Below are 19563 nucleotides of genomic sequence, written 5' to 3' on the forward strand. Positions count from 1 at the left end.
AGGTCTCAATGCTCAGAATCATCAGAAAAAGAAAAGAGTAACCTTCTTTCCAATTTTGCCTTTCATAACTGTGGCCTGTTCTCCCTGTTTTGTGTTCATGGCTGTACATCTGGCCTGAAGTCCATGGATGCTGGAGACGTCGAACTCCATTGGTAACTAGATTTACACAAAAAAGTTACTTTGATTTGAAAAATTGGTTTTAATATACAGGAACAACTGAGGGCCACTGGGGGTTGAACTTCTTTATACATATGATGGGAAGGCATTGGTGGGAGGTTGTGCCCTACAACAAAACTAGATTGACCTGTTTCCATGATATCCATGCAAAATTTATTGAAATTGATATGAGTCATTAAACAGATTTCAGAGCTTTCTAAGACAGATCTAAAGGAGCAGCAATACAACTGAGTGTAATGGTTTGAAAAACTGAGGTTGCAGTGAACTGCCGCTATGTAACATCAAAAACATTAGATTAAATCACAAAATCAAAATACACACACCCCAAGCAAACAATCAGCTTACATTTTCATCAACCAACGGAAATCGTATCAACTACATTTCATGTTGACAATCATACAAAAACTCAGTGTTACAAATTAAACATTGTAAAATAAAGTACGAACATATTTTGCTATGTTAGGAATGTTTATTTTCTCACTAACTAACTTATTGTTTCCAAGTATTACATTCCCAGCACTGCCACAGTGAACACAAAGCAATTCCAGCAATGTGGCCCAGGATCTGGACACCTCACTGATACCCAATGTAGAAAGTACATTAGCAGCACTTGTTTACAGTCTTACCCTCCGGATGTGGAGTAACAGCCCACTGTCATTTATTCGAAGCCTGAAGCTTTTAACAGAAGGTAATGCCTTTCAGGGAGTTCACTGGGGGATCGGGCAGGCATCCCACACCTGACCGATCCCAGGCTCTCCGTGCTTTGGCGGTGCTTTACCCGCGGGCCACGAGGAAGAGCAAGACCCGACTCTCGCCCCGCGGGCTTTCTGTGCCAACGTGTGAACGTGTTTCTGTTCTCAGCACGTTTCGCGCTGCAAAACTCATGAGGCACCTAAAAGGACGCTTTATGCATTAATTTTGGACGTTTGCCCGTCTAAACTCCAAACCCAAGCTCCGGGCGCCTCCGCCCGCTCCAGGGGCTCTGGCTGGCCTCCCTTCGGCCGCGGCGGCGGAGGGCGCGCGCCGGCCGCTCCCGTGCTGCCGCCGCCGCCGCCGCCAGCCCGGCTCCGCGGCGGCCCCGCGGAGACAGCGCGCAGCTCGCGATCGGCAGCGTTTGGGATTTGCTTGTTCCCTCCCTTCAGCAATCCCAAACTCCGTGTCAACGCGCTTATTTCCTCCTGCCTCCCAAACCAGCTTCCTGCCCGCGCTGCTGCTGCTGCTGCTGCTGCTTCTCGCCTACCCCACCCGCCCGGCCGCGCCGCCGGTTCGCGGGCGGCCCGGGACGGTGGCGGCGGGGGCGGGGGGCGGCCCGCGGGCGGCCCCGATTGGTGCAGCCGGCGCACGTGGGCCCGCCCTCACGCCTCGGCGCTGGCAGCGCGGCTGCCGCGGCCGCGGGGCACGGCACGGCGGGGCTGGGCACGGCGGGGCAGGACAGAGGAGCAGGACAGAGGAGCGCACGGAGCTTTGCTCCGCGCGGGTTCCCGCGCAGGTCCCTGCGCACCACCCGCGGTACTGCGGCGAGAAGAGGGAGAGGAGCCAAGCGGAGCCTGCAGAAAGGTGGGTGTGAGGGGGCAGTCGCTTGCTGCGGGTCGCGGTGGCCGTGGGGTGGGCGGGGGTGACGTGCCCACCGGTTCCTTCGGAGCTGCGCCGCGCCCGCCGCGTTGGCGCTGCCGGCTGCCACGGCGCCCGCGGGAGGAGCTCTCCCAGGAGCGGGGCAGCGAGTTAACGATTAACTCCGCGGTGGCGTCCTCCGCCCCGACCCGGAGCCGGGAGCGCCTGGGCGCCCTAGGGGTGCCGGGCCGAGGCAGCTCTGCACCCTCGGGGCGAGGCGCTGTTCCCGTGCCGCGGGCGGGGGCGGCCGCCGCCGGAGCTGCGGAGCTCAGCCGGGGCGGGCGGTGTGTCCGGCAGCGCAGCCCCTGCCCGCGCCGTCGGAGCGGTGGGAGCGGAGCGGCGGGGTGTCTCGGCCCTGCAGCCCCGCCGGCAGCAGGATTTGCTTGTACGCCGGCCCCCCAGTCAGCGTTGCCGGGAGCCGCTGGGCGAGTGGGGAAGAGCAGCACAGAACCGACCATCAAACGTTAAGCAGCTCTACGGGTCCCCTTCCAACACGATGTTTCAGGAGTAACCTTGACAGTGCAGTGAAACGGCCACTACCACCATCCCCGCCTTCTGTTGGAACCAGCTTTGCTAATGGAAAAGTAAAACCTACAATAGCTGTCGTCTTTATCCATTTGTGTTGTGCTGATGCTGAAGTCTGAAGTTCAAGGAAATATTTACCATTATCTAGAGAAATGTGGGGGTTTTTTCATCATATTGTGCCCCCTGTCAAGCAGAGGAGCTTAAGTTTTAGGAATTTCATCAGTTTGCAAACCTCTCTATCTTTTTCTAAATATAAGCTGTCTTTTAGGAGATCTTCAACTTGACTGTTTTCCATTAGTGAGTCAGAGCTAGTGTTACTGCTTTTCATTGCTTGAACAGGCTTCACAGACCATGACACCTCTCTTAAGAGTTTTTAGAATTGTTGCTCATGTGATGGGGATCATCTGGGAACTCTGCCTAATGTTACTGAGGCAGACAGGGCCTTATCTCTTTCCATCCTGAAATACTGGAAGATGGCAATAAGGTATCTTGTTTCTCTTTTGATTATGGCATCCAATCAATGCTGTAGTTTCCAAGCACCCTTTAACTCTGTTTTTTTTCTGTAATGGTAGTAAGTTCTTTTAATGAGGCCCTAAGAACTCCAAACATGGTAGTTTGTTTTTTTTTAAGTAATAAACACAGAAGAGATACTTGTGGTAGTTTGAGTGCAAGTAATCATGATGGTGAACTGGGATTTTTTTTTTCCCTCACCTTCTGTGAATATAAATTTACAACTTCTTGCCCCTAGGAAGAATGATCCCCTGTGGGGTTGATGCTAGTCTGCTTGATAAATTTCTTGAAAAAGTTACTTTCAGTGAAATGTTTTAGCATCTTTCTGCCTGGGGGAATGCAGTTATGGTGTAGTCATGCCACACTAATTTCCCTTCTGTATACTGTTGTTTTTTTATGAGAATATACCTTAAAAGTTGGATGGCACCTTTAAAGATGCACTAAGGGAAAACAATGAAAGTAAAAACTACTGTGACATTTTGAGGTAGATTCCCAAGGTGAAGGAATTTTCAGGTGGGAAAATAGCCTAGGAAGAATCGTACTGTGGAAAGTAGGGGGTGTTTTACACCTGAGTAAGAGTGTTTGCTGTGGAGACTGAGTTTGCTCTTTACTTGTACATGTTGATTACTCCTCTCCATTTCATTTATCTCCAAGTTTCTGACTGTGTCTCTAGGCATGGTCTGGATTTGAACATCTAGAATCAGGGAAGTGAGATGATAATATAGTAATATGTGCTATAGAAGGCCCAAGAGAGAAGTATTTCACATTTTTTTCTTCCAGATGTATTGATGTTCAGATCATCTCACTCTTGTGTGCATGTGGGGCATATGCTATTTATAAAATCCTCAGTATGAAGATTTTGCTTTTTCCCTTTAGGTTGAATATTTTTTTCTTTGCACTACTTCAGGCTACTAATACTAGAAGTTCACTTCTCAAGACAGATTCATCAATAGATACTTCTTGTGCTTGTATTGTTGTTACTAAAGTGTATGTTTTAGAGAATTAAAAAATACCTTTTTTAAAAAATGCTACTTAGAAAACTATATGGGATGAGACATCTTCTATTTTATTATGAATAAAATTCTGTGAAATGCCAACTGGAAAATAGTAACAGTTAGTCCGTTCTGGGGGGAGGCATGCTGTCTAAATAATAGTGCATTTGTTCCTTTGTAATTTAATGTCTGTTTCCAGTGAATAGCTGGTAAGCTAATGTTGCCAAGGTTGTAAAAAAGTGTTTTAATCACAGTTTTGGAAGCCTGTATTTGGATAACATGATGGTAAGACAAACATGTCTTCTGTTTTTAATCAGACGGGAATGTTATAGCTAAAATGTGTACAGAGACAAGTCAAGTCCTTCAAGAGAACACTCAGTTTGCCTAGTCTTTGATTGGTGGTCTCTAGGGATGTTGGGGATTTGAAAAATGGATGAACTAAAAAACCTTGGCATTAATTTGTGTAGTAGCCAGATATGCCAGTGTATTCATTAATATACTTTTGCATATGACTGCAGCAGGCAGTGCTAACTGTATAGAAGCATGTTTAAATTTAGGCTTTAGGGTTGTCTACTTCTTGTTGTTTTGAGTCAGGACATTCAAACTAGGGTTAATCTAGTATCTTATCAGTACTAACAAACAGTGCCTGATTATTTCTGGTTGCTTCTTGTGTAGCATTCCTTGGTTATACAGATCTTTAATATGGAACTACTAAACCTTTTTTTTTTCTTTTAATCCCCAACAAATTTCTTAAACTTGGAGAAAAGGAGAGGAAAATAGTAGCAATAATTCAGACCAAAATATATGTTTACAAGAGAAGGGACTATTGGTTTTCCTGCCCAAGTAATGTCATGGAACATTTAGGCTGTGATGTTTTGGCTGGTTTTAGGGGAATGGGAAGAAAGACATTGCCTCTTACTGCCTTTTTATAACTCCTCTAGGTAATCTGCTAGCACCGAAATGAATGATGGTTTCTCAGGAGGCAAATGGATTTTTGAGATTATATGTAGCAGAAATAAACTCATAAAATGTATTCACTGGATAACTGAGGGCCAAAAAGAGACCAGGCCATTTAACAAAATAATTGTATTCAAACTCTTTCAAAACTGCCATTACCCTCTCTCCATCCGAAAAATCTATTTCTGGTAGTCTGTTTTCTTTTTCCAGTATACATTCGTTGGAGACTCAGTTGGCTTTTGGCATGTGTTGTTCATTGTGGTGCTCTAGAGCTCATAGTTGAACGTTAAGCTGCCTTTTGTTCTGTCTTAAGCTTAGGCAGACATCCTCTGCTGAGGTCTTTGACACAGACAATGCTGTGGGGCTTCTTTGTTGTAAGTATAAAAGATAGCAATTCCTTTGCAAATGGGATAGCATACTTTCCCTTTCATAATTTTTCTTGGCATATAGTGTTGGGAAAAGATTCCTACCATGCTGAAGGTCTGGGAGCAGTTTGGACCATAATGTTCCTGGAAGAGTGCGCTGTGTTCTTTAAAAGATAGCACTTGTATTGGATTTTTGTTGTTTGGAAGATCTTGGTTTATATATATGTGTATGTTTAATGTTGTCAGCCCCAGACTTTCACGTGTAGATAGTGGTAATGCAATGTCACTAGCCCAGGGGAAAAAATCTAGACATTTCTGTTCTGTAACATTTTGATTTCCTTAATAAAACAGGAGCATTGGGAGTGTTTAAGATTGCTCAGTGATGCAGAATTCTTACCAGTGGCTCTGAACGTGAGTTATTAGAAGTTTTACTGTGATTAACTGATATGAATTAAAGTCCAGCACTGAAAGCTGAACTTCTTTTTTCTTGCCCTTTAAATAAACTTCTGGTGTTTTCACTTCATTATCTCTTCTTAGAGCTTGGGTGTGTTTTTTATATATGTGAAGTTTCCAAGTAGCATAAAACACATAATGTAGTTATAGCCAGATCTGTTAATAATAGGGAAACCCCAAAATTACATATATGTGTATGAAACACTTAGAATGGAGAGACTTTGCAAAGCAGGTTTCTGGATAGGTTGAGTTTTTCTTGTCTGTGCATAAACCAGTTCAATTAAACCTGTATCACTAATAAATAACAAACTTGTTTTGGATTAGATTTCAGTATAAGAAGTTCATCTACTACTTCAGTTAAGCTGAACCAAAATAAACACGGTTAAATTATTAATAAAGTTCTGCTGCTGCAGAAACAATTCCTTTTGCTTGAAGCATCACCATAAGGTACAATTGGAAATGTCACTTTGATAAAATTTGGTGTTTGCCTGCAATTCATCTGCAAAAAAAAAAATACTTACAGTTTTTTCTTGGTAATTGGGCTGGCCAATGAGTTTGTTATTGATTCATTTTGGGTTTGGATCTCCTTTTCAGAAGCAGTTCTGTCCTCTGCATGCAGGCTTCTATATCTTGCAATTACTTGCTTACAGAACCCAAACAGTAATTCCCTAAGTTTACATACTGTTTTTTTTCAGTATTTTTCAGTTGCAAAATTGAAAAGTAATTCAGTTTTGTTTCTACCTTTCCGCTTGCTAGTGTATTTAAGAGGAGGGGAAGAATAAACAATTGGCCATATGCAATCCACACTTGGAAACTCCCTCTTGGTAATTAATAGAAGTAGTGGGATGTTCACAAGCTTCCTCTTGAATTGTTTGCCTTTGTGGGCGATTATCTCAGCATATCAGCTTTCTGTATTCACTTAAAGGGACACAGTGCTCAGTTCAACATCGTTAATCATATATAGAAACAAAGAATATGATCAGTTATTGACAGATTAAAATTACACTGTTAGAGTGAGTTCCTGTTAGTCCATTTATTTTCTTGAGCTTTTATGGCAGGCTCCTGACAGTGTAATAAAGTGTTCAAATGCTCTGATATGCTCAGAGGTCAGTGACTAGTCTGTTAGCACCTTTATGACTTTAATATAAATATGGCAAAGAATTTTGTGGAGTGGGAATTTGTTCAATATAGGTTAACAATCAACTCTACCCTCTAATAGCATACACTTATTATTCTGTAGGATTCCATGTTGGGGCCTTAGTCTTTCAGGCAACATGCAGTGGAGAAGGGATGGATGCTCAGAGGAGATGTGCTTTGCTCATGCCTGGCAATGCAAAGGGGCTTCTTTCTGACTTCCTCATGGCCATCAATTCCATCCTGATAGGCATCCACTGCAGATGGGCTCTGTACCTGTGGCCTTTGACACTTTTTTTCATTGAATGAAAGTTACAAGATGCAAAGAGACAAAAAAGTGTCTGGTATTTTTCCATAGGAAAGGACCAACAAAAGAATTTGTGTTCAGCTGCCCTTAGTCTCTTAAGGACAGATTCAAAGGTAGGTGTTGAAACTCAAAATTCATAAATTAGTTTTGTAATTTTAAAATCCATATGCTGAAGTGTTTGCCTGAACAAAGCAGTCTGACTTTGAAATACAAAAAAACCCGAGAAGAACACAGAATCATAGAACAATTGAGGTTGGATGGGATCTCTGGAAGCCTTTTTTTTCAATTATATCACACCATTTTATTTAGAAGAAAAGCTGAGTTAAGATTAGCTTGTTTTGGACAGTGCTCTTGGGCACATGGTGTGATTCTTGGGGTTGTCTGTGCAGGACCAGGAGGTTGACTCTGATCCTCGCGGGTCCATTCCCACACAGGGTATTCAATAATTTGTTTTGGGAGATGTAGACAGGAAATTGCTGCTTGTAAATAGAGGTTCACTAGTTATGAGGGGATATCAAAGAAAGGTGACTTTGTTTTGTAGGGAGACAGCTGAGTGAGGTCAGAGAGGCATTAACAAATGGAATTGAGTTTGCTACTAGAACTGAAGTTTTCCTAACTTATGTTTTTTGAGCCTACTTAAATAGGAACCTTTTCAGAACCATCTTATATTGTGCCCAAGGTATTTATTTTTTTCTTGATCAGTATGGAAGTTCACTTTCAGTGTGTTCTGTGGGCAACGATTATTCTTGACTGATTTTAGTAAAACTCACAACTTAAGAGAATTGAAATAATGTGTCAGTTGTTCATTTAAATTTTGAAAACATCAATTTTACTGTAGCCTGTGCACATTTGCAGCTGTTCAGAAGTGACTGTCAGAGAAGCAAAGTGATTCAACGGCATATGAAGTGCTAGATGCTTCTTACATCGCTGCTAATGTAGTATGATCTATATTTGAAAAACGTAAGCAAGAGTGAATGTTTTAAATATTTTTTTCTGGATGACAAACTAGTTTGGCTATGATATCAGAATGAGGTTACTCTAAGTTAGGGTATTTGGATTGCTTTCAGTTTACCAGGACCTGAAATACACATACAGAAATTCGTGATTTAAGTGTGTGTTTTGAAGTTTCAGACTTTATTTAACTCCAGTGGAAACTAAAGGCTGTAGTTGACTTCACTGAGACTTGAACAGAGCAACTAGACATGCTTTATCCCATGGAGTTGCTTTCTTTTTCCTATGCATTTAGTTAGGCTTCAAACATTTATTTAATATGTAACTGTGGGACTTAAGTGACATGTTTCTTAGATACTAAGTTACAGTACATAATCTATTCTTGAAATACCCAAATCTAAGATTAAGGATTTTTCTTAGGTGATTGGTTGTATCTTGCAAAATTGTTAATTAACCTGCAGTTTAGACACAGATTGCATTTGTGATTCAGTCTGGGCTTAAAATTGGAGTCTTTTATGTCAATCCTTGCATTGACTCTTGTGAGTCAACACTATCTACTTTAGGTACATGATTATCCCGTGACCTGAGATGTCCATGTTTCCTGTCTAGTCAGAGGAAGGAGTTTGAAGCCCTGAAGGCATAAATTGTAGCATTATAGTTTCACAAAATAGTAATGACATAGATAAAAAGCATGAACAGAAATAGCTTTTATGTGAGTTGAGAGTAAGGCAATACAATTTTGTGACTGTACCGTGTTAGCTGAAGCAGGCTATGTCTGTTGGGTTACAGCTCATCATGGCACATGACTGTCCTTGCATGCCCCAATTTATCAAGATGATACTGTATTGTGGATGGTTCTTGTCCTCAGCCCAGGGGATTAGTTGCGTGGGGATGTCTCTTGAGAAAGCTTTGTGAAGGTAAGATTATTGATTATCTCTGAAATTCCTCAGGATGAAGTTAGGACCTGTAACTTAATTTAATGGTGTGATGGAATCTCAAATATGACATTTAACATCGTAAAATAAAGATAAATCCCATGTGTCCAATGATTTAACTCAGAGCGCTTATCTGACCAAAAGTTAATATACCAGCCCCTAAAGGATTAAGAAACCAATATGTGTATACCTTGATTAAGGAATCTAGTAGATGCGAGCTATGTAAAGGGCACCTTCAGATCCTCAGAAGAATTACATAAAAAGCTAGTTTAAAGTTCTATTCAGTTGTTAGACAATGTTTCATTTTAGGGAACAAAAAGTAGACTATTAAAATATTTTAGACTTTGGTAACTTTTAATTAATTTTTTTTTTGTAAAAATTATACATCTTAATCTACTAAAAAAAAAAACTTTAAAGATAACATCTGCCAGCTAAGAAATGTCTTGATTCTATTTACTTTATTCCATGAAAGAGAAACATATATGTGTATATAATTTACATATAATGCGTGTACATACACCCTCCCTCCCCCAGTGGATTTAGTCATATCATATAAACAACACTGCCTTAAACTGTTTTTTTTTTTTTGATGGTTGTTCTCGTGAAAGAGACAGTAATGTTTTGAAGTGAGAGTAGAAGTGCTTATGATGGTTCCAGATATCTATGAGTCTAACCCTGCTTCTAGTTACTTCTGTATAAATCTTTTCGTTCTTATAGAAACAACTGCTTACTTGTGAAAGTGGGCAGGTCTGGGCAGCAGGCTTCTTCCTGTTGTCCTTCTGCACTCCTACTAGGGAGATAGTAAGAACATGTTTACAACTCTGCTTTCTGTTTCTTGCAACTAGTTTATTAGGGAGCTGACTTGGTTTTCTGGATATTTGTGTAAGTAAAACTGGGAATTCTCCAGTAATATCAGACATTTGTTCATTTCAAATTTGTCCCCTATGGAAGCTTGTGAGGCAGGGTATAGTCAAGATGCTGAAATAGCTTGTGATTAGTTGCTTGTTTCAAACAGTAATAGCTGATACCTTCAAACTATAACTTTAAAATACTGACTGGTTTTTTGTGTGAAAGTAGTCTTGTTACTTATTTAAAAGCTAACTGTGCAGTTTCATTTTTTTGTTCTTTGTATTCCATTTAAATTACAGTGAAAAGTGCAGGAATGGATTGTCTTTGCCAAGTAACCCAGGTACCATTTTGAGTGCTATGTTAGGCTTCCTTACAGCCCTCTCTGAGCAGTGATCAAGCTGAGGAATGCAGTTGTGCAACTCTGTAACACAGACCTGGTTGTCCCACAAGTGCTTAGCAGATGCTGAACTCTCCCATACATCCCTGAGTTGGGTGTGGCAAACCCTCATTTGCTGCTGAAGGAAATGACCTAAAGTTAGTTTTATAAGGTCATATTCTAAGGTAAAACTGTGATAATGATGCATTTCTAGTTCCTTTTTTATAGATTATCAGTGTATCAGACTTTTTCTTTTAAGCAATTTGGTGAAAGACTTGTAATCAACTCAGTGTGCATTTGAAGTACCTGCGGTATTAGAATTTGTGAATTTATGCCATGGAGAATCTTGCCCAGTGTTTAACACAAACTTCTTCCCCTTTCCAGTTTATAACAAACCTTATACTTAGGTTTCTAAAGTAAAACAGGCAGTGATGTATGTGGAACTGTTTTTCTATCTCTTTCATTGTGCACCTGTTGTGTCTTCCTCTGACATGATTCATGCATGTGCCCTGCACATAATCTGTGCATGTCTCTACACAGAAGTAAATGAAATTTCACAGGTGGAGCAATAAAAGCCACCCTTGTGAAGGTGTACTGTGTGGGTATTTCTTGGGGACCTGGTTTGGTAGCCAGTTACATGAGTGCATTTACTCACTTCCTGCTGGTGACAAAGCACTAAATCCTGGGTTATTTTTCTGTATGTACTCCCTACTAGGTGGATTTATTTCATGTTCTTACAGCATAGACATGTCTGAGCTTCAAGATGTGCCCAGTTTTGACGTGAGTACTCATATTTATTTTTGCATTTTCATTTAAACATTTGCCCTTTCTCCCTCTCCAAAAGGTTGGTATGAGGTAGGGTTGACAGTTGATGTCTGTTACGACTTTGAAGAGACTTTGTTCTTCTCATAGAGGGGTAAGTAATAATTTTGCTTGCAATAAGAGGAAAATCCTTTTTTTTTCATTCAGTGAGCTACCCTGAAGAGGGGGTAGTAGGGATCAGAAAAGTAGAAACCAAACTGTGATATAATGTATTGTAGTAAGTTATTCTGAATAAACTTTTCTGAAAAGGTGTTTATCTGATTAATGAACCAGTAGCACTGGTTCAGCTGTCCTCCTTGGACAAAGGCTCAGCTGTGTCTAATCTCTGTCTAATATCACTCTTTGTTTTCTGCCTTTATAATTTTGTCTGTTTTTTCAGCATTTCTCATTATTTCTCATCTTCTTGACCTTTTTATGTCTTTAATCATGAGGCTTCTCTCTTTCAAACCTCATTTAACAGTCCCCTTGGACTTCTTAAGGGACTTCATATGTGTATATTTCCCTGCTGTGCATCACCTTAAATGTTAACTTTGGCATCTTTGGACAAAAAACTTTGACTAGAGATTGACTTCCTTCATTGATAGGTGAATTCTCACCTTTCCTCATGTTCTTATTTCCTTATCTAAATAATCATACTTTTCTAGCTTGTCTTAGAAACAAGATAACTTTTGGGGAGAGTAAGATGTGACCCAGGTGACTGGAAAAGGGGAAACATTGCACCCACCTTCAAAAAGGGTGGAAAGGAGAACCCTGAGAACTACTGATCTGTCAGTCTCACCTCTGTGCCTGGGAGGGTCATGGAACAGATCCTCCTGGAAGCTCTGCTGAGGCACATGGAGAACAGGAAGGTGATGTGGAACATCCAACATGGCTTCACCAAGGGCAAGTCCTGCCTAACCAACTTAGTGGCCTTCTGTGATGGGGTGACTTAATCAGTGGACAAGGGAAGGGTTACAGATGTCATTAATGGACTTCTCTAAAGCCTTTGACACAATCCCCCACAACATCCTTCTCTCTAAATTGGAGAGAGATGAATTTGATGAGTTGGACTGTTGGATGGATAAGGAATTGGTTGGATGGTCGCATTCAGAGAGCAGTGGCCAACTGCCCAGAGTCACAATGAACATCAGTGACAAGTGGTGTCCCTCAGGAGTCTGTATTTGGACCAGTGTTATTTATATCTTCATTTAAAACAGAGGAATTGAGTACACCCTCAGCAAATTTGCAGATGCCTCCAAGCTGAGTGGTGTGGTTGACACACTTGAAGGATGGGATACCATCCAAAGGGACCTGGACAAGACTGAGGTAGGTCCATGGGAATCTCATGAGGTTTAATAAGACCAGGTGACTGGTGCTGTTCCGGGATGAGGGCAGCCCCCAATATCAATACAGGCTGGGGCATGAGCAGATCGAGAGCAGCCCTGCCGAGAAGGACTTGGGGATGCCGGTGGATGAGAGGCTGGACATGAAGTGGCAATGTGACCTTGCAGCCCAGGAAGCCCATCGTGTTCTGGGCTGCATCACGAGAACCATATCCAGCAGGTTGAAGGAGGGGATTCTGCCCCATGCTCTGCTCTGCCGAGACCCCACCTGGAGTACTATATCCAGCTCTGGAGTCCTCAGGACAGGAAGGACATTGACCTGCTGGAGTGAGTCCAGATGAGGGCCACCAAGATGGTTAGAGGGATGGAGCACCTCTCCTATGAGGAAAGGCTGAGAGAATTGGGATTGTTCATCCTGGAAAAGAGAAGGTTTGGGGTGACCTAATTGCAGCCTTCCAGTACCTGAAGAGAACCTACAAGAAAAATGGAGAGTGACAGGACAAGGGGGAATGGCTTTAAACTGAAAGAGTAGTTTCAGATAAGATATTAGGAAGAAATTCTTTACTTTTAAGTGGTGGGGCTCTGGTCGTTTAGAGAAGTTGTGAATGCCTCATCCTTTCAAGTGTTCAAGGCCAGGCTGGATGAGGATCTGAGCCTGGTCTAGTGAAAGGTGTCCCTGTCCACAGCAGAGGAGGTGGAACTGGATGATCTTTAAGGACCCTTCCAGCCCAGGCCATTCTATGATTCTATGATTTAGTTTGTAGCTTCCATTTCTCTCTACTTTCCTTTTTCTTCCCTTTCACAATGTTTCTTTATCGTTCTTGTGAGAGTTGAATACTTTAAATGAAACAATGAAGTTATTGATGATTAGGGATAAAGGTAAGTGTTCTGTAAATGTCACTAATATGTACTGGATCTTTCCAGGTATGTTATTACAGTCTGTGCAACACACATTGAGTAAATAATAGCTGTTATGAGTAAATGCTTTTAAATTAGCACGGCTGGATAACTTGTATCAGAAAATCTTAGAACGAAAAGCTGGAAGAAGTGTATATAGAATAAGGAAGGACACTGGAATTATATTAGACAGAGAATTAAATAGTTACTTCTTATGCTGTAGTGAAACAAAAGAAGCTAATGCTCTGCCAGTTCTAAAGGGTCACTAAAAATAAGAAAAAGACAAATTTGAGGTGGTGGATGGTTGTTTGCCTCAAGAGTACAGTGCTGGCAAGTCTAATATATATACTTTAATACTGTATTTAATAAAGTGTAAAATTTGAGCAATGTACATTCAAAGGCACAAGAAATACATCCATTAGTTATCTTTTAATCTTTCATTGGAAGGAGCAATTGTGGGATTATCTGTATGACAATCCTTGATTGATTCCAGATGGAAGTCTTACGATTATGTTTGGGGTTCCTATGAAATTGTTCTTTTCTACAGTAATAAAATAGTCTCTCTTAAGTATATAAATGATGCTGGAATTGTTAAACTGAGTGAGCAACTAAAAATAATGAGCTGCAAAGATTTCAAAGTATGCATCTGATTATTAGGGCTATACCCACAGATATCCTTATCTGGAAAAACATCTATTGCTTTCTTTACTTGCTGTGCAGATGACCATACAAAAGATTCCTCTTCGAAGAATGAGATGTCACTAGGCATAGCAGCTAAAAGCACAGAACATACTTAATTCTTTCTTTCTCAATCCTTCTCTGTCATGAGGATTTAGAAACAGCTCTTAAAATGATGTAGCTTTTGACAAATTAGTATCCTTGTAAGAACAATATTTGTATCATGTGCTGTGTGCCTACACTCATGGCTCCTTTATTATAGATACTGATTTTTCCAGAGTTGCCTGTCTGTTCTTGCAATCCTTCCTGTATGAAAATTTCTTGGAGAGACAGAAGGTTCTCAAATACTAATAGATCCTGTAGCCCATAACACATGTATACTTGCAAATGAAATGCTTCTTTCTTTCTTCAGACAAATGGAGTAATTCTAACTGTTCTTTTTTGAAAGCAAAAAACCTCTGAGCTTCTCTCCCCTCTCCCCCTGCCTTTCTCACCATCTCCCCTGAGTATTTTGGGATATTGACTTTAAAATTGTGGTTGACTCCTCTTTTTTTCTTCTTTGAAAACTTTGTAACATATAGACAGGAATAATAAAGATTTTTAAGTACTGCAATCCTGATAGTATCCCACTTCTTAAAAAGCATTCAGTGCTATTGGAATCTTGATGAAAAACATCTGAACTTCTGGAAGACAAGATTCAGCTACCTGAGCAATGAGTGGCCAGAAGAAAGCATATATGGATACCCATTTAGGGTAAGACCATATTAAGGATGTTGTTTAGTGGTTCTCCTTTTTTGAAACCTCCCTGCCTATCTGTATGTGTTGTGTTTCATCAGTGGCCTACTGTATCTGTCATGCTGAATATCATCTTTTAGTTTATATTTTGGCTAAGTGTCACTCCTCAAATACTTACTGTACACATTGCACATAAACTTGCTATTAAGAAAAAGCCCAAACATTTTAATGTTTCTCATATCTGCCAAGGCTTGAATTCAGACCTTTGAGTTTGTTTGGTTTTTTTTTTTTTGCTATGGCTTGAGAATCAGTTATGAAATTGCAGGTCCTGCTTTTACCGGAGGTGTGGACAAAGATGGATGAATTCTGTAAGCCATTTAGTTTGTTTAAAGGCTAAAACTTGCTGAATTCAAATGTCAAAAAGTTAGTGTTATAAGGGTAACATAATAGCTAGTACTTACCAGAGTTAAGAAGAAAAAAGTGAACGTGTGCGAAATCGAATGAACTGCCTTATTTTCTCTGGGGAGTATGGGAAATTTTGTGTTTGATTGAATTTCTTTGCTTTTGTCTTTTATTTATGCTGTGTTTAATGTATTTTATTAGTGATAATATCTATGATAAAATGCATGGCTGAATCCTCCTTACATAATGGGAGAGCTATGGGAAGAGCTGTTAAATATAAGTAATTGTCTGTGAGGCTTTAACTACCTGTCCTGAAGATTTCTCTCAGGGATTTCTCCAGTTGTTGAACATAATGAGCACAGAACCTCATTAACTTTAAAGATACTTGTGTGCATCACAAAACTCTGAGTCTCTGTTGAATGTATGATACTTATGGGTTTTCTTCCTCTTGGCAGAGGACATTTCTGCCTTCTTGTAAGTCTGTCCTGTCACTGTTGCACACTTGTCTTCATACAAATTAGTAGGACTTCCCTTCCTTTTCTTCTCTTCTTTCCTCCTTCTCAGTTTTCCTTCTCCTTGTCCTGGTGTCATGTACTTGGACTGACTTTCTTTTATCTCCTGTTCCCTCCCTTCACCAAATTTTATATGGGCATGAGTGGTTAAAAAGACTGTAGTTGCAGCAGGATGCTCACTCAGGTTAGAGCATGATTAGTGTGAAAGATTAATATTAAAAGATGATTTCAAAGAAAGAAAAGTGTGAAGCTACCAGCAAAAAAGTGTAAAACCTTGATGTTTAACAAGATGTAGAATGCCATGTGTATTGCAGTGAAGAGTATTGATCACATAAGAATATTAGTAACATTGATCTCAATAAGATTTTAACAATTTTAGAACAAGATTCTAGTTGATGCAAATTTGTTTAAAAATACTTTCCTTCTGACTTCAGTGTACATTGTCACATTTCTCTAGCCTTCCCACTGTATTGTAACAGGGCTTACACCCTGAAGTTAAACCATTTTTCTTTCAGAAATGAATAAAGAGGGAATTGTGTTTCTGGTGAAGATAGCTCTAGAGCTGTGTGCCAGGAAATACTAGATCTGAATTGTTCTTATTGCAGATGTGAAAAGGCATCAGAGCAGTAAATAGTTCTACTGTATAGCAGGAAAAACAAATAAAGGACAGTAAACATTTGAGTTTGATCTTGAATTTAATTTACAGAGTTTATTTAACAAGGCTACCTGCTTTTGTTATAGAAGAACAGGAACTTCGGGCGATAATAAGGTGAGTAGCAATTTGAGTTTCTATTTATGCCTTCCTCAGGTGTTTGTTTGTCGAGCTTACTGGGTGTCAAACGCCTTGAAGCAGTTATGTATATTTGCAAAAGCTAGAAGGAATACTTCATACATTTGAATACTCAGCTTACATTTGTACGTATTTTAGGAAAGCTGATAGATCTCAGAGTAAACTTACTGGGCAGCAAATGTGCTGGTACAGTGAAAACACATCTCCTCAGTGTGAATACAGCTGTACAAGCTGGCTTCTTGACTACTGGGAAATAAGATCCTGAGAAGAGTGAGCTCTCCTAACAGAAGTCAGAGAAAACCTGGTGATGTTTGAAGGACCTAGTTCTTCCTCTCTGTGTGTGAAACATAATTAGCATCGTCTGTGCAACACAAGGCAGGAGCAACCTTCTTGTGACAGCTTCAGAGGCCATGCTGACTGGGTTTGAAAATAAAATCCTGTAATCCTCTGTTGGAATGATAGTGTAGCCCGGGAATAGGGCTGAAGTCTAGTCTTAATTTGTTTGGGGTGTTGACAAATATGAGAATGACTAGAAAATTACATAGGCTTGAAAGGAAGATGAAATTCATCTTTCATCATCAGTTACAGTGGAAATAGCCAGAATAGCGTGTTAATTTCAAGTGAACTGTTCAGTGTTGATTTTAAAAGCCCCGAGACATGTAAAACCACATGTCTGTTCATGAAGCCTGGGTAACTTGAAGTTGTGAGTGTTGTTCTCCCTTTTACCTACACCCCCTCCATTCATATTTTGAAATTATATGGGATTGTACCACCACCTTCAGTTGTGTGATTGCAGTGTTGTAGGTTTCCCCCTCCCCCCTCTCCTTAAATAAAGGTAAAGAAAATGAGATAATTACTATTCTCATTGAAAATGTGTTGTTAAGTAATAATAATGAGGGCATTTTATTAAAGCTGTAAAACTGTCCTAGATCTCTCTCACATCAAAATATTGTTCTTCAAACAAAGCTGAAATACTAAAACCTGCAGTCTACCACTGTATTTGAACTGGAAGATACAGGCTCAAAGATCTGGTTAGTGTTGGTTTTTGATACTAAGTTTATATAAGAAATGGCAGTTGGTCATTTCTTTGTTACTCCTTCTTCAGGGAACACACCCAAAAAGCCAATAAATGCAAGCTTACGTGGATCAGAGTGGGTAACATTTCAAGGTTATGGCATTCAGATCCAACACTTTGCTTCTAATGCCTTTTCTTCTGTAAAGCCTGCATAGTGCTGCCCCTTCCCCCCAACACAAAAAACCAAAAGAACCACAAAAATTACATACTGAAGATCCATGAATTGGGAATTTGATAAATGATTTAATATCCTTTATGTGTATCCAGGTTGTGGGATAAAATTTGCAGATTTGAATTGTTTAAGACATTCCTCAAAATTATATCAAAGTGGTAAGCACAGGACAGGAGTTACGGCTCAGCTGAGTTGGAGTAGAGGAATTGAACAGAATGCAGTACTGTGCTGAAAAAAAAAGTATTTTCATTTTGTGCCTGGATTATCATAATAATTTTAGAGAATGTTGGTGCTGATTTAGCATGGAGGTGAACTTTTTTTCTTGAACTGCGTAATGAAAGGAAACATTGCAGTAAGAGACAGACCGTTCCTGGCAGACACAGGAATTATTACTATATTGCTAAAGTTGATTGGATGATTTGGTTTTTTTTTCTTTCTGAGGTGGATGTGGTGGTTCCTCTTGTAGAAGACTTCTGAGATCTTTTGTTAATGTGTGCAACAGTGAGAGTGCCAGGAAATGGTTCTCTAAAAATGGTTCTCTTAAGGCAATCAAATGCTTCATTGAAAGCAGTTTCTTTTAATCTACAAGTCAGTAGGCATCAATCCCGTTTAGTGGTTTGAGTTTTAGAAGAGTATTAATGTCACACTGAAGCTTGCATAATACCGGTGATAGCTGCCTAATGCACACTATTTCTATGGGCAGCCCTAAGTTTTAGACTTCACTGGTAGTGCAGATACTATACATCATTCACTAGAAACAGAAATGGATCCCCTTTTCTACTTTTTTGAGTGACTGAAGAAAGGCCATTTGCCTGCCATTTTCCACCAGTGGCCACAGCACTGTTCCTAGCTATTTCCAATTTAGCAAAACAAATTTATGAAGGTAATCAAAGAAAGGCCATTTTGAAACAGAGCAGGAAGAGAAGGCAGTCTTCCCCTATGGATACTTGTCATTACACCCAAGTGTGAACAGCTTGGAAATCTGATCTGTGCTTATGGGTTTTCTTTTTCCCTTCCCCCCCCCTTTTTTTTTTTCTTGTTGGTTTAATAGCTGGAGACAAACCACGTTAACTCCTCTGTCATCATATGTGGAAATGCTGCCTCAGAAAAAAAATGGGAAGAGGGAAACTTATGTGGGACAGCAGAAAGACATTATTTATGAATGTGAGCTTCCAAATCCAGTGTTTTATTTCAGTATGCTTCCAGTTTGCATCTGTTTATGTACCTGGAACAGAATTACCACTCATTACTTTAAGGTTGACCATTCAATGTTTTTTGTTTTTAATTGTATTTTGGAGCACTTTATGTTATTAAACCACTTGTTAGCCCAAAATGCTACTGTTAGTCAGTGAAATTCATCATACCTTTTGCTTCTTTGATTTAAAGGAAGAAGTGCATTCTCTGCTCAGAGGTGGCCTCTTTGTTTTGTGTAATTGTGCTAGAAGGTGGTAACTGGCGCCTTGCTTTTTCATACAATTTAAGGATGCCTTTTAATGAATTTCCTTTGCTGTTCTTCAGGGTAACTAATTCACACATTTGGTAATTCACAATAAAACTGAAAGGAAGTTACATGGAATATTACATAGCTGTTTGTCTTCTGGCAGTGCTTAGCAAGCGTGTTTCATCATCCCAGAAATTCCATTCAGTCTAAGCCTAATTTTGGAAAAGAGGGAAAACTGGTTGTTTCTGTCTGGAACTTGCTCGATACAAGACAAGCAAGCTAACTCTGTACCTAAAGGCATGTAATTTGTGTTTGAAAAAATTAATAACCATAAGGAGAAATTCAGTATGAGTTGGAATCTTAGGTTTTTCATTTGATTTCAACTGTCATTGAAGACTGACTACTTTCATTTGTTGCTTCACCTAATCTCTCTATGAATATGCTCTGACCATGTCTCTGGTTTCCTTCTTTGGGAATGCTTGATGGCTCTCATTGTGGATTTTACTTGAGTGAAAATGACAACTTGAGTATAAATGACAGTTTTCAAATCCACTTTTAAATAGACACAAATTTTG

At 40.1% G+C, this 19563-nt stretch overlaps 1 protein-coding gene across 1 annotated transcript in view; it reads left to right on the forward strand.

The window, feature by feature from the left end:
• Positions 1-1657: 1657 nt before the first annotated feature.
• STXBP6 (syntaxin binding protein 6) overlaps positions 1658-19563 on the forward strand; it is a 106995-nt gene continuing 89089 nt past the window's right edge. The window contains exon 1 of the mRNA XM_027736477.2: positions 1658-1734. The gene's annotated coding sequence lies outside the window, so the exon portion shown is untranslated. The remainder of the gene's footprint in view (positions 1735-19563) is intronic.

This window comes from Pipra filicauda, unplaced genomic scaffold (assembly GCF_003945595.2).
Source record: "Pipra filicauda isolate LSUMZ 115617 unplaced genomic scaffold, ASM394559v2 scaffold134_size1991817_pilon, whole genome shotgun sequence".
Lineage (NCBI taxonomy): Eukaryota > Metazoa > Chordata > Aves > Passeriformes > Pipridae > Pipra > Pipra filicauda.